This window comes from Aegilops tauschii, chromosome 7 (assembly GCF_002575655.3).
Source record: "Aegilops tauschii subsp. strangulata cultivar AL8/78 chromosome 7, Aet v6.0, whole genome shotgun sequence".
Taxonomy (NCBI): domain Eukaryota; kingdom Viridiplantae; phylum Streptophyta; class Magnoliopsida; order Poales; family Poaceae; genus Aegilops; species Aegilops tauschii.
Window position 1 is genome coordinate 93,071,975 of NC_053041.3, and position 6,260 is coordinate 93,078,234.

The 6,260-nt window shown below is 41.7% G+C and overlaps 1 long non-coding RNA gene across 1 annotated transcript; it reads right to left on the bottom strand.

The window, feature by feature from the left end:
* Positions 1 to 490: 490 nt before the first annotated feature.
* Positions 491 to 4,684, bottom strand: LOC109755401 (uncharacterized). The gene is made up of 5 exons (XR_002230972.4): positions 4,098 to 4,684; positions 3,873 to 3,998; positions 2,171 to 3,793; positions 1,668 to 1,757; positions 491 to 741 (listed from the first exon to the last, which is right to left on the bottom strand). It is a non-coding gene; the product is annotated as an uncharacterized lncRNA (long non-coding RNA).
* Between the last annotated feature and the right edge of the window lie 1,576 nt (positions 4,685 to 6,260).

Here is a 6,260-nt window from a genome sequence, read left to right on the forward strand (position 1 = left end):
CAAAAGCTGGCAGTCGTAAACTGAAATTAACGACCTTCTCTGTGAGAAGGTCATGGAATTCCATGACCAAAACAACAGGTCGTTTATTCTATGACCTTCTGTTTTGGTCGCTAGCTCTCTGCCCAGGCCACGTCGGATCCGACGTGGCAATCTGACGTGGGAAAATTGCGACCAATTGAAAAGGTCGTTGATAAGATTCAGCCCGGTCCAATTAGGTGTTTTACAAGGGCCGAGCCCGACAATTCAGCCTTTTTAATTATCATTTATGTTGTCATTCTGGTTGGCTACATGGGCCTGGCCCGGTATTTCAGCCCTTGTGTTTCTGGGCTTAGGCCTTTCTAGCTCAATGTTTCAGTTTTTTTTAGAAAATGGGTCAAGTACTCAAATGGGTCCCGATTGTCAGGTTCTAGTATGTGGGTCCATGTTTTCAATTTACTAGTAAATAAAAAACAATATTCAAATCAGAACAGACAGAAAGCACACATAATACTTAAAATAACAGCCAAAATAATTATATTACATCATATAACTTAGATACATTGCTAATCACGGCCACAAGCTCTACAAATGTAATCACAGCCACAAGCTCTACAAGTGTCTACAAGTATAATCACATCCACAAGCTCTACAAGTGCCTTTTGACAGCTTCAAGTGGCCCTTCATGGCGGCAGGAAGATGCTTCCTATCACCGTTCATGGGCATCAGAGTGATGCAGCTGAACGTGCCAGGGAAATGGATTACCTGCAAAAGCCAAATTTATACAAGATATCAGCCTTTCAGTCATGCAGAATATCAGAGACACATGCTTCATCACTATAGGGCATGGAAACGTAAAATGCATTTTTTACAAAGGGCGTACAATTACAAATTTACTATCCACAAAATTAAATTAGAAAAAACAAATAAAACAGTGAGGTGTAAAAGATGTCAGCCTTAGTGTTTCTACTTCCTACAAATGACCGAGACCAATGCTGTTTCAACCTTTTGTAGAACACACTATTCTATAACAGTATATATTGAGCATGCTACAGCAGAAGCTTGAATTTATGGTTTCTATACTTCTACATTATACATCCTTAGTAATATAGACACGTTTGTTAAACTTCAGAGGTTGAGATCAAGGCCTGTCAACCAAATCATATATATGCATTAAAAAACAAGGCCATATGGACCAATGCATCATAATTATCAGTTTAAACACTACATGACCAGAAAGTAGGTGCTGCTTCAAATTGAAAAACTCAACCATTCATCATTAAGATTAGCGATTTAATCTTATTAAACATAGGGGCATGTACAACGTGAGAGCACACTACAGCCAGAACTTACACGCAAAGATCTTGCAATTTTATGCACAACAGCAGCTGGTTAGCTATATGAACAGAAACATTAAGCACTAGCACTCACTGTTATCTTCAAATTAGCTAACAGAACATTTGCCAGAAAGCATGTACAAACAACACTAGAATACAAAGTAACAAATATGTACTTGACATTTGCCCACAATAAATATCGCAATTCGAGCAAAAGATCTAACAAAGCATGAATGAGCAAGCAACACATAACAGAAACATTTACAATAGAAACATCTCAGTTGACGATCTTAGACGTGAATATGGATATAAGTGCACATCAACAGGTTTTGCATAAGCACACCATATCTATACCTTGATGTTTCGAGGTTGGTCTTGCCGTGGACTCACAATCCACATCCAACAGCCCACCATCATGTATATACATCCAAACCATAAAAATAGCTGTCAAACAGCAAGGTAGTGCAAAGGAATTAAGTAAACTATTGTGCTGGATCACTATCATTATTGTTCCATAGAGTTTATGTGTACATTGTCCACTAATTCATGAGGATTGATGCAATGGATGCTGGCTTGGCAACCATAGTAGTTTAGGCACAACAATGTAAACCCACACAAATGCTACTAATTCCATCATATCAAGGACCATTTTATCAGGTTCATGTGTATACTACTCACTACAAGAAGCAACATGACAGTAGTACCACCATGATCATCAAAAAAAGGAACAGATTTTCCTCTGCTCAAGCCAGCCTCAAACAGCACCATAGCAATCAAATTTTCAAATACTGAACCAAGACATGTCCAGAACAATCCAAAGTTTGTTGTGCACGTGAGATGAGATGAGATGAGATTACATGATCTCACCACACCAAGTCATGTGGTTGGAGGAGTAGGGAGCAGCCATGAGGCCTCGTCATCCACCTGCGAGAGCAGCAACAACTCGTCTAGATCAGATCTGAGCAACCTGCACAAAAAACAAAACAAATCAAACCAAAGGCAGGAATCACAACAAGAGAGGAGAAGGGATTCTATCCTAAGATAGCAACCCAAAAAACAAAAAACATGATTAGGGAGCTGGTACATAAGAAAGCAATTCATGCGTGAAGGACATATACAACTTAAAAATCAGGATATGAAATATTATTAGAATTGCATATTAGATGGCTGCAAGATAACTGTTGCTTCATATAAAGTAACTAGAATTAGCACCCAAGAGCTAGATAGCATATGGTGTAGAAACTAGTTTCAACTAAATGGGTCGTCCAAATTGGAGGGTAACTGACTTCATTATCCAGAATATTATCTAGAAATATAGGAGTGTTATGCATATCGAGATAAAATCCAAGACGAAGACACTTGGAGAAAGCAACCGATGTAGTAACAAGCTTTGAATGTGCGAAATGCAACAGGTTTGCAAAATATGAAGTTTACCAATTATTCCAGAAAACAAGGAAAAATACATGTTGATGTTTCAAGTGCAGAAGAACATATGCAAGTCCCAGGCATCAAATGACTACTGTAGTCGATTGAACTATGTAGCAGGAAATGATACGACACCAAACACTGCTTCACAATGGATGCAATTAAACATGGAAGAACTTATTACAAATGATTTTCTTCATCCAAAGTGATAACATGTTACTGCTATGTTATTGTGATTAAAAGAGTAAAATTCCATCAAGTTATGTTATTAATAACCTTGCAGATGCAGATCCAGGGTGGACTTGTCTGCAATTTGACATAAACTGGTACATATATTGGCCCAGAAAACACTGCTCATCCAAGATGGGAACAGAACATATCTAAGCAAACTAGCAACAATGCACTGTACACGTGTTTGCAGATTAATAAAAAAAGTATCACAGCCAATAATCCATTCCAGTGAAGTGCACTCTTAATCACCCCTAGTATAATTAGCTAAATTGTGCACACAGTTGTGTTTATATTATGAGCAAGCGTTGGTTCCAACTCAAGCACAAATGTACGCAGAACTGGAGGCCTGCCTTAAGAATCCCAACATTTTAACTACACCACCATTGGCCTCAAAACAGAAAAAGCACACGAAACCCCCCACCACACAGCAGTCTTGACATCTTTAGGCAGCAACCAAATTTCAGACCAGTTAATTTTTAGGCCAGCAACCAAATTTTCTTCATCCAAATTCATGACATAGAGCAGAGTTGTGTAACAGCTAGCTAACCAGTGGAACTCATGTAGTATTGTTTCTGTTCATTTAGTTCACAATGGCAGGGTAATTTTAGGCAACCTTGAGTACCAAATGACATTGTCTCTTAACATTTATCTAATACCAGTTAACATATGCATGCAACTATAAACATGACCACACAGAGCTACTAAACAGGCATGGAATGGGAGAGGCAACGCCAGTTGGTGTGGTCGTCGATGACGAGGCAGGCAGCGACCGTTGGCGTCGATAGTAGTCAACCCGACATCCCGGTGCTCGAGTGACGACGGATCTGGGAGGGAGAACGGACGAGGTGAGTAAGAGAGCGGAGATTTGGGATTATCCGAATGAGGAGAAGTGGAGGGACTCACCTGAACCGGTGGAGCAAGTGACGAAACTGACCCGGTGGTGCTCCTCCTAGGCCGCCATGGATGATCTGATGCCCGCGGGATCTTCTCCATGGCCGGCCCCTTCCTTCACAAAACGAGATTGGGTATCTTCACGAAAATGCAAGAAAATGGGCACACACATCAGATTTGGGGAGGGGGAGGGGGCGAGATGAAGGAGAAGAGAAGGGGAGGAGCAGGGATGCGTACCACTGCCCTACCCTGCCTTGCTCGATCTGGGCCGCGTAGAAGCACGCGTAGGTCATCTCCCGACGCTCGAGCCTGCCCTCCGTCAACGACCGGGTCAAATAAGCCCTTGACCTCGACGACGGCGCTAGCGGATCTGGGAGGGAGCGCCGTCGGTGTGGGTGGGGCGGCGAGGTGTGGTGAGGCCTGAGGGAGTCGAGGAGAGGATGTGGATGGGGATTTTTGTGCCAGGAAAGGTTGAGGCCACTACCAGAAACCCGAAGTCGGAGCCGCTGCCACACACCATCACATCGACGGCGCCATCGTGCTGCACGGCCCGGCGGCGGGCGTAGGCCTTGTCCTTCCAAATGGAGAGTGAGGTGGGAGGGAGGGAGTTCCTGCCGGATCTGGCCACAACATGAGCAGCTCGAGTCAATCTAGGAGGAGAGGGGAGGGGCTGCTGGCGATGAGATTGGGGTAGAGTAGGAGGTCGCCGGTGCGACTGGAGCAGAGGACGGCGGTGGATTGGGTTGGGGAGAGTAGGAGGTGGTGGGGGTAGGGATAGGGGCGGCGGTGGATTGAGATCTGAGGGAGGGAGAGGGTTACGGTTTGCAGCCGTGGGTGCGTGGGAGAGGAGGGGCTATGGGTTGGGCTACGTGGGGTCAGAGGGTGAGGGTGTGAGGGGAGTGAGGGCTGTCGTCCGATCGGGAGCATCCAACGGTGTTTGATGCGTGATCCGCATGAGAAGCCTATGGACCAATCAAAACACAGAAAATGCTTTGACAATCTTATGACCATCTAAATTGGTCTTCATTGATTTAAATAAGTATTTTTTGCATGAAAAAAGCATTTTTATTTTGATTTTGTTGTAAAGAACCTACCAACTCATTGTTGCAAATTTGAACCACCTCATTTTTTCAAAAATACTAGACCATATTTAATGTCCAGTTGACCGAACAGTTGGTCCTCAAAAGCTTTCCATCCACCTCTCGTCAAATTGATAAATTTCTGCCGAATCAACAGGAAGCGGGTCAAATTTGAATTAGAGTTGCATCATAATTTGTTCAACTGATCTCATATTATGCACAAGGGTGCATCTTGGGATGGCAAACAAAGTTGCCTAAGGAAGTTTTTATTTTCTTTGGACGAAAAATTCGTTTTCTATTTTTTGAGTGCCAAAAATAAGTTTTTTGTGAAGGACCTACCATATATTTGTTGCAATATTGGACCAAATAATTTTTATAAAATACTAGGCCATATATAATGCACAATTGACCAAATGGTTGGGTGTCAAATGTTTCGATCCACCTCTCATGAAAAAGACAAATTTCCACTGATTCAGTAGGAAGCGGGTAAAATTTGAACTGCAGCTGCCTCATAGTTTGCTCTTTATTTTTTTCAAAAATCATTTCTAGGTACATAAGTATCTATTTAATTAGAGAAACACAAAAAGTTTCCCAAGATTCAACCACTAGCTAGGAACGGTAAAGCCCGCCATTTTGACCGCATTTTGAAACGAGCATAAAAAATTCAAAAAAAATCAACAAATTGGAAAACCTTCGCATTGTGTCGTCATATGTGACCAACTTTCCAGGAAAAATAATAAACTTGTAATACGACAATTATTTTAAAAAAGTGTTCTCAGAAATGAGCTATCTTGCGTGAAGATTCGTGGCTTTCAAGCCAAATGATCAATCTTATGGCCACATTCATGGCATAGTTTGTTCAAATGATCTCATATTGTGCAAAAGGGTGCATCTTGGGATGGCAAACAATGTTGCCTCGGGGAGTTTTCATTTTTTTTGCACGGAAAATTCATTTTCCTTTTTTCGAGTGCCCGAAATGAGTTTTTCTGTGAAGGACCTACCATATATTTGTTGCAAAATTGGACCAAATAAATTTTCTAAAATACTAGGCCATATTTAATGCACAATTGACAAAATGGTTGGGTGTCAAAAGCTTTGATCCATCTCTGGTGCAAAAGACAAATTTCTGCCGATTCAGTAGGAAGCGGGTCAAATTTGAACTGCAGATGCCTCATAGTTTGCTCTTTATTTTTTCAAAAAATAATTTCTAGGTACATAAGTATCTATTTAATCAGAGAAACACAAAAAGTTTTCCAAGATTCAACCACTAGCTAGGAACGGTCAAGCCCGCCGTTTTGACCGCATTTTGAAACGGGCATAA